Here is a 10,258-nt window from a genome sequence, read left to right on the forward strand (position 1 = left end):
TCTGATTTGATCCGTAACACCACATACATGGTCACTCAAGTACTGCAAAGAGTGATTCCTGGGTGTAGAGCCAGGAGTACGCTGAAGCAGTCAACATGCCCTTGGTATGATCCAAAACTCCTCCCCCAAACACTTCAAAAGATAAACTTAAGAACTTCTCTATGTTTTCAAACATACGGCCCACAGTCAAACTACAATCCTGGTTGACCTGTTTAAGTTTCACTAATTCTTGAACCTGGGACTTCCCCTATCAGAGGACCTTGGGATTTCCCCTGTCAGAGATCTCTGTTTTTGACTAAAGACTTTTATTGTATTACAGCTTTATATTTCCCATGAACAGCATGAATGGGCTTGTATTTAAGTGCATTGACTTAAAGGAAAATAAATATAATTATAATAGAATAGAAAATTTCTCGAATTTGTTTGTGTTAACATTCGAATGTTTCTATCATGAACAATGCATAATGACTTCATTTAATTGTTTTAATTTATTTTTCTATTATACTTACACAGTCTCATTATTTTTGTCCTCTTAAATAGTACAAAGATTAATGGGGCAAGTGCATCAGCAGGCTGATGGTGACTTCAGGCTTCCTGATACCCCAAAATTGCACACTGTGCTTTGGTCAAACCCCAACAACTTGAGACCAAGTTTTCTGAGAAATTACACAGCCAAATGATAGGTATGTGGGAGTCACACCTACAAACCACCTCCAGCTCAACTATACAAGCTCATTTATCGGCCTTGCTTCAGAGGCCCATAAATAAATTTTGAAAGAGATCAAAATCAGGCCATTTAAGCACATTAATGGTCATGATTCAGAGAGTCACAAATGAATCACGGAATAGAGCAGCACACCACAGAGATGTCTCCCCACCCCACGCCAGGCTGATTTCACTGGGGCACCTCAGTGTGGGACAGGTGTGTCCCTCTGCCTGCCCTAAATGAACCCTGGCAGCCTCAAACCTCCAGAACTCAATTGCTACCGTGCTCATGCTGTCCTTCACAGGCTCATCGTGAGCCCCATGAATGAGAATAAATCTGCTAAAAAACCCAAGTATATGGGACTTCACTGCATTGCACTGTCCTCCCTTGCTCATTGATTTGCTCAAGCGGGCACCAGGAATGTCTCCATTGTTACTGGTGACTGAAAACTCCAGCTTCATGGAGTTGAGGATGGACGACCTTCCCCCATCTCCCTGCCCTTCCGGTTTCCTGGCAGTCACACCCAGGAATTGCCTCTGGGCACCGTTTAAGTGCATTAATGGTCATGATTCAGAGACTCACAAATGTTTTTCAGAAGAGAGCAGCATGCTGCAGAGATGCCTCTAGGTTGCAAATATTTTAAAAATTTTAGAATTCCAGGAACACACAGCCACTTTTGTGGCCACACAACATTTCATACTATTCATAACAAGCAATACAAATAAATTATTTAGCATCTGCCTATGGGACAGGCTTGGGTGATGGTGGGAAAATTTGAAATAATGGTGGTAGGAAGGTATAATGGTAGTGGGATTGGTGTTGAAATATTAATGTTAACAATTATTATGAACAACTTTATGAAAATGAAATTTAAAAATTTTTAAAAAAGTGATGTGGATTTCATGCCTGCTTCAGTCAGCTTAATCAGTAACAGAATAAATAGCAGTATTTCTACATTAAAAAAATGGTAAAAGGTAAAGGTAAAGGCCCTCCTGTTGATCGTCGATTTGCTCGAGCGGGCCCAGTAATGTCTCCATTGGAGACTTTGTTGTTACTGTGTCTGGCATATCGAATACTCTCGGTAGCTTGCTGGGCTCTCCGAGAGGGGCGGAGGAATCGAACTCGGGTCAGCCATGTTGGCCGCTTGTAAGGCGAACACCCTACCCGCTGTGCTATCGCTCCATGGAGACTTTATAAAATATCGCTGGAGCGATAGCACAGCGGTAGGGCATTTGCCTTGTGCACAGCCTGCCCAGCCGAGCCGGGTTCGATTCCTCCACCCCTCTTGGAGAACCTGGCAAGCTACTGAGAGTATCTCGCCCGCATGGCAAAGGCTGGCAAGCTACCCATGATGTATTCAATATGCCAAACACAGTAACAAGTCTCAAAATGGAGACATTAGTGGGCCCGCTGGAGCAAATAGATGAACAACTGGAGGACAGTGTTTTATAAAATAAAAAATTAAATGTATTATATATTTTTCCAAGTACCTCAAACATCTTCTATTTAATAGATTTAGGGTCTATTTCATACAGTTGAGCTATAACATGATACATATTATGAGCCAAATCTTACAAACTATTTCTATTTCTATAAAATTCTATCAGAAATTAATGAAAACCTAAACTACTGCCCAGGTTAAAGAATTGCATATCACAATATTAACTTGAATGGTGGCTGAAAGGACAATAATTGAATAATTTCCAATAAAGTTCAGTAGGGATAAATGTATGTAATGTAAGTAAATGTGAGAGAATGTAAATAATGATTATAATGCATACGGGTGAAATTAATATAGAAAAAATCTGCTCACTTAAATGAACTTTTCTAATATTAACTTCTAGAAGTAAGTTGCTCTTATTTTTTTATTAGAAGTTTCAACCCATTAATGGATAAAAATTTAAAAAATGAGTTTTAATAAAAAAATAAAAGTAAATAAAATAGACTATGCCATGCTTAGAATAAATACTGTTGAGCAAAATTTTATTTATGGTTTTATATACATGCATATGTAGTCTGGAAGTAAAATTTATTTATTACAGTGGATTGTGGTTGAAAGGACTTGAAGATGATTTCTCTGGAACATCTTCCTAATCCTTTCAAAGTAATTCAAGCTCTTTTCCAAAGGACAAATGCCTGATCCGTGCTTTGGTCTATAGAAGATTTGGAAGGGATTATTAGTTTTTAAACAGACACTCAGATAATGCCGCTTTTAAATATAAATCAAAGAGCTTTTCCATTCTTGAAGAATTATTTAGGAATGGGGTAGTCATTTGGATCTGGGGGTAACAAGGTGAGAAGTTTTCCTCACACCAGAGATGGAGGGGGTCACACTCTGCAGGACCTAAACTCTTCAGTCGGTCCTTTTCTGTGAGCCAAGTTAGTATGGAATTAAACTATCGATGGTTTCTTTTGATTGTATCCAGGTGCACTCCAAAGAGGACTCTATTCTTGGAAACAGCTTGTAAGAATGGGGTTAGTATAATAAGTTTGATTAAAGCCCAACCTTTTACAAGAAGACATTGACTACATCAATAACGAGTCAAGATTTGGTAAACAATGAACACAATGTCTTTTGTGAGGTTCTGACTTCTGAGAAATGCATTGCTTCTTACAGAATCATTTTCAAGGAAGGTCATTTTTGAGGGGAAAAGAGATAGAGAGTAAGCAAATCAATGCTGTCTGATACAGAGATGTTACTAGAACTGAAAGGTCGTTCATATTTGGGATTATTTGTGGGGATACTTAATATATAATTGTGAATCTTTTTTATGGGAGATTGCAAGCCTTTGTAAACAATTTTTTATATATGTGGTAAAGGGCCATGAGGGTGGTATATATAATGCCATAAAATATATAATAATAAATAAATTCCTTCCCAGCCTCCATTGGCACCATTTACATCCATCAAGTCACTCATTTTTTTTAAAAAAAAAAGCTTTATTAATACAGATGCATTAGTGTGAGAAAGGGTCTCTGCTGATGTCCAGCAAATAATGAAACAGAGTGCCTGATAACTTGAGACTAAAACTTTAGTTCTCAAAGAAGACGTTAGAGACATAATTTAAAGTAATTACTTGGTGCAAAAAAAGAAAGAGCACATTCACTTCTCATTTATAAATCAATCTTTAAACTAAATATTTATCAGACTCCTGACAAGAAAAAAATGAAGTGGAATAAAAGAGATGCCTCATTTTTAGAACTCCCTGATCTGATCCCTGTCTCAGCAAGAAACCTTAAACTCTTCGTGCTCCCACACAGGGCACTTGGAGCTCTGCATAGTGAGAAGGCATCACCAGGGAGAACTTGGCACTTTCTTCAGACTTCACACCCTACCTTTCTCAGTTAGAAGGAGATGAAGTTAACAGAGAGGAGGGCTGTTCTTCTAATCTCTTAAACTAGAAACTAAGGCCATTACTATAGAAATATAGCTTTAAGTGGCAGTAAATTTTGAAGTACTATAATTCAGTTATACAGTGGATTAAATTATTTTGAATGAATTAGCCTATTTACTTATATAATTGCAAACAACCCTCTTTCTTTTCTGAATTTAAAGCATATCAACCAAAATATGATTAAACTTTGCCAACTTTTGTTTTTCTCTTAGACACTGGAGATATATTCTTTTCAGAAAGAATATTACTACTGATATAATTTATTATGTGTTATTAAAATGAATAGACTCATTGCCATGATGGCACTTAAAAATCATTCACTTTTCCATCTAATTTATTTTAAAAGCAGAGCAGAGCTTATGAATATGTATAAAAGCAGCAATGTCCCTATTAAATGACTGCTAAGTCTTGATATGAATTCTTTGATGAAATTGACAAAGACTGTGTTCCTTGAAAATGAGTGTTTTTCTAAAACTAAGTGACTCTGTATAAATAATAAGCCAAAACTGATCCTTTAAACCTTTCTTTTACTGAGTCAAATTTAAAGTAAACTCAAAAATAAATGAGAGTTTAGGGACTTCTGCCATTATTCTATTGCTTCAACAAAGAAGGTCTGTGTGCATGTAGAGGGATCTTATCCTTCCCTCCCCCACGACCCCCTCTCCAGAATTTTGTAGTAATGAGTTATGCAATCTGAGATGCTGTTTCCCAAACTAATCCAAAAGCGCTACTTGGAAGGTCCATAAATCATCCAACCCACTTGAGTTTTGCACCCTGTTTCCTCACCAGAATGGTTTAGGCATTGGGTTGTGTTGCCTGTTTAAAATGCTAAGACCGAATAAATTTCTCAGAAGAGAGCTCAGAGCAATGTGCTATAGCCATGCATCCAGACCCTGAGCCAGGCTGATTCATTTGAGGCAATCTGGAGGGGGCAGGTGAGGACCCTCCCTACCTGAAAGGAGCCATCCCTGGCAGCCGAAAACCTCCAGAACTCAACTACTGCCATGCTCACGGCTGCTCTCCACATGCTTGGGTTGAGCCTTACCTATGATGGACCTATTTCTGGACGGTGTGGCTGCATTTGTGACCACGCAACATTTCATACTTTACTCCACTAATATTCCAAGAATAGTGCACCACATTTTATGGGGTTTAAAGTAGAAGGCAAACAATCTTAGGGGGAAATGTTTTTACAGAAACAAACACACACACACATATGCACACAAGATTCAACTTTAATAACGTTACTAATAGAATGGCTTGATGGCTCCTGGGTGAAATACAACAATCTTCACACACTTTCCTCTAAGAAGCCTTTTCTGGATCATTTTTAGTGAATTATTCATAACAAACAATGCACAATAAATTATTTTGGTTCTGTTTTGGGGACAGGGGTTGGGGTTCGAGATGGAAACATCTGAAATATGGTGGTGGAAAGGTGTAATGGTGGTGGGATTGGTGTTCAAATATTAAATGTAATCAAATATTGTAAATTATTATATAGAAATCAAATTAAATTTAAATTAAAAGAAAGCTAAGGCAGAAACCCTTATCTTTATATGTGGCTGTTTTACTCCCCAGAAAGTCTAGCATCATTTCAGGCCTCTGTGATTTCTAGAGTGCCCCATGGGATGATCATCAGCTTGGTTCAGAAAGAGCAGTAGGCCCCATGGACACAGACAAGCCTTCAATGAACCAAGTTTGTTCATTCTTCCTTCTGCTGAAGACAAGTTCAGGCCAACACTGTATCATTTTCACATTCTTAAGTACTATATACTAGCAGCCTATCAAGTCCCTTAGATTTCAAATTCCATTATCAAGACATGCTCAGACCTAGACCTTGCCTTTGCTAACAAGAGTCATTCACCACAGTTTTGTTTTCATTGCACATAAATCTGTATTCTGTGTGCTACAAAGACCATAAGAATGACTATCAATTCTGAGTTTTCTGTTGACTTGACCAAATGTGGGGGAAACTGAATCACAGACTCAGGATGCAGGGAATACCATCTGATTTTTTTTGCACACTGAGAGGGAAACTGATGGTGATGATCCTGCAATCTCTGATGAATACAGAAGTAGTCATAAGGTAAATACTAAATATGTCTGAAAACTCTGGGTCCTTCTCGGAATGGGGGTCGGTAGATTCCTTCCTCGCACTCAACTCCACCACAGAAAGCCCCCACCCACACCTGAAACCTGGCCCAACTCATCTTGGAAATAACATAATACCACTGAATCTTCTAGGTGGATCAGTAGGGCTGAACACTGAGGTCTTCTCGGAATAGAATTCCCCTTTTTGTACAAAGGCACATCAGTCCTCAGCTACACCTGATACCCTCCAGCATAGAATGGCCCTGCTCCACAACTGAACACATCAAGACTCCAACCCATCAAATATTTCCAGCTCCACAGCTCCTGGAGCATGCAGCCATGCAAATTTTGTAGTCCAGTAGAACCACAGCAAATCTGATAGAAAATCCTCCAACATTGACTTCAGAAACACCACTGTGGGATATAACAATGATTACAAATTGACTTTTTAAAAATCTATGATTTGGGGGACTGGAGTGATAGCACAGCAGGTAGGGTGTTTGCCTTGCACACAACCGACCTGGCTGACCCAAGTTTGATTCCTCTGCCCCTCTCAGCGAGCCCGGCAAGCTACCGAGAGTATCTCGCCCTCACGGTAAAGCCTGGCAAGCTATCTGTGACGTATTTGATATGCCAAACACAGTAACAATTGTCACAATGGAGACATTACTGGGCCCGCTCGAGCAAATCGATGAACAACGGGAGGACAGTAACAGTGACAGTGACATTTGCCTTTGCGTTGTCACAAGCAATGGGAAGTAAACTTGTTTGTGCTTGCTAAGGGAGCAGGCTTGGGTAGTGGGTGGGAAGCTCGGGACTTTGGCCGAGGGGAGGTGACTCCGGGTGGTAAGATTGGTGTTGGAACACTGAATACCTCGTACAACTGTATTATGAACAACTTGGTAAATCATAGTGTTATAATAAAAACAAATTTAAATAAAAATAAAATAGGTAAGTTGATCTTTCAAAAATTTATCTGGTGATGTACCGTATTTTACCACATAATTATTGCAGATTTTATACCAAATTAATTATTGTGAAAATGGTGAGTAATCATAAAGTTAAGCTTTTTGTTTCTTTTATCTTTTCAATGTTGGGACTTGATCTTGGGGCTGCACACACACCAGGCAAGTTCTCTACCCCTGAGTCACACAACATGCTCCCTATGTGAAGCTCTTAAAAAATAAATTCTGGGAGAATCCTCCGAACACCCTTTATTTGGTGTTCCCTTCTCTATCTGAGTTCCCTTTTCCCCTAGCATGTGTGGTTGGCCTCCAAGTCATGGAGTAAAATTCCTGGTACTAATCTTGGCCATTCTTGGGTGTTAGTCTCCTATTTTGTTACTTTATGTTTCCCAGATGAATGCAGTGTTTCTATGTCTATCCCTTTCTTTCTGAGTCATTTCGCTTAACATGATACTTTCCATGTAGTACCACTTGTATATAAATTTCATGACTTTGTCTTTTCTAAAAGCTACATAGAAGTCCATTGTGTAAATGTACCAAAGTTTCTTTAACTAGTCATCTGTTCTCGGGCACTCAGGTTTTTTCCAGATTCTGGCTATTGTAAAGAGTGCTGCAGTGAACAAACAATTGCAAATGTCACTTCGACTATACTTTTTTGCCTCTCTGGGATATATTCCCAGGAGTGGTATTGCTGGATCAAATGGGAGCTCAATTTCTAATTTTTTGAGAATTGTCCATACTATTTTCCAAAAGGGCTGAGCCAGTTGGCATTCCCACCAGCAGTGAAGGAGGGTCCCTTTCTGGCCACATCCGCGCCAGCACTGGTTGCTTTTGTTCTTGTGGGATGGGGGGTTATGGGGGTGGGAGGGATACTGGGATCCGTGGTGGTGGGAAATGGGCACTGGTGGAGGGATGGGTACTTGATCATTGTATAATTAAAACCCAAGCACAAAAATTTGTAAGTCTACAACTGTACCTCATGATGTCTCACTAATAAAAAATAAATAAATAAAACAAAAGGTTTAGAAAACCTTTAAAAAATAAATTCTGTCATAACTTTAATAAACAAAGAGTGTGATGATTATGCAGCGAAATGCAGTATTTTTTTATATAATCATCGTTTTTTAAATTTTTGGAATCTTTCTACAAGCAACCTCTAAATGTCTCTATTCAACCCTCTAAAATGCGGTTATCTTTCACTCTTTTTTGCTCTTCACCGCCCCCCACCCCCATGTCATTCATTTATCTTGTCAATTTTTACTACTCTTGTCCTTTTCTTTTTCTTTGTTTTCAGGATCAATTCCATTCCATACTATGTTAGAAAAAGGTATCTGAAACAACGTGATTACGTCATGCAGCTATGACTGTCTTCGGTCTCTTGTGTCAGTCAGACACAATTTCAACCCTTGTCATTCCATGAGGCTTACTCTGAGGGCAGATGGTCTCCAAAGGTAGAATTAAATTTGTTTCCCAAACACCTCCTTATATATTCTTGCTGATAATGAATTTCCGCTAGGTTCTCCACTCTCTCTGTCCTCACAATTGAATTGAGTTCTGTGTTCCCATTTTCTCTCTACCTCCACATTCCTATCAGCAGTAAGCCCTCTGCAGTTCATATAAATCTGAGTTGTCCTTAAATTATATAACACTGCACTTGACTGTTACTTACACATGGTTTCTTTCTGAGATCTTCCGGTGCTGTAGGGAGCATCTACTGTGCTGATGTTCAAATCCAGACTGCTATTCATTGAACACGATGTTAAATGCGTTATCTGCTCTGTGACTTTTTTTTCCTGAATAATTTACTTTTAAATCCAGGGAAAATGTCATTTGCCCTGGAGATTGATTACTATTTCTAAATGAAATAATATAACACCTTTCTATATAATATAATAATATAACACACTGTCAATAACACAATGAGTGCTTGAAAAGGATCTTTTTGAAAAGATCAGGACACAATACCTAACAAGTTGTCATTTACTTGTAAATGAGAAGTCATTCACTCACTGAACTCTTTTTCCCCCCACACCCTACTAGGTGTTAAGCACCCTACTATATTCTGAATAGAGAGAGACAGTAAGACACAGCCCTTTGCTTTCAGGGAGTTTAGGAATGGGTCATGACTGAGGTACAGTTGAGTGTGAAGAATTACAAAATAAAGTTATGGAAGAGAGACTAATTCCCACTGGAGTCAGAGAAAGCAAGAAAAGGGCTGTCCAGCTCAAGGTAGGTGTTCAGTAAATGTTTCCTGAATACTTGACATGTTACTGAGGTTTTTAAATTAAAAGAGCAGGACAGGATAAAGGGGATAGGTTTGTTTGTGGCTTTGTGGTATTGCAATTTGGGACCTTTTTAGTTTCTTCTTGGGGATATTCCAGTCTTTCTATTTTTCAAGCTGTAATGTTTTTTTGATGCTTCCAGGGGGAATTGCCTGACCTGGATGTTAAAGAGGTTATTTCAGGACTGATGTTCCAAGGAAAATGCATTATCACCTGATGGTTCTCTTGAGCTTTATTCATCTTTGCACTGAGTTCTGATGGTTTTTGCAGGAGATGTGAGACCAGGGATGGTCTGAGTCATATGGAATTGCTTCAGTTGGCAATCCTGAGAGACTTGTGGAGGGAGGAGGTAGAGAGACTCTGCCAAAACATCATGGAATTTACCAAGTGGCATAACCTGAGAAATATAAACATTCCAAGAGACACTTAATATTAACTATCTTGGACTAGGGTACTTGCCAGGATGTGTCTGGGGCCTCAGTTACAAATCATTAGTTGCTATTACAGGTGAAAGATATTATATTCTAAAAAAGTATCTGTATTTTAATAATAAAACTGAAATATTTATACGACATGATCAGAATGTTGGAATTGTTTTATTTGTTATCTTTCCTTGTTGCTAATATGAGTAGGAGCAATGTTTGTTTTGAACTAGATACACTACGTGCTTTTAAGAGCAAAAATAGTAACAGTGGTGATTGTGCAGTTTACACTGCACATGCTTACATTTATTTTATTATTTACATAAACTGGACTGGAGCAATAACACAGTCGGTAGGGCATTTGCCTTGCACGCGGCTGACCTGGGTTTAATTC

The sequence above is a fragment of the Sorex fumeus genome, unplaced genomic scaffold (assembly GCF_029834395.1).
Source record: "Sorex fumeus unplaced genomic scaffold, SorFum_2.1 ptg000128l, whole genome shotgun sequence".
Classification (NCBI taxonomy): domain Eukaryota; kingdom Metazoa; phylum Chordata; class Mammalia; order Eulipotyphla; family Soricidae; genus Sorex; species Sorex fumeus.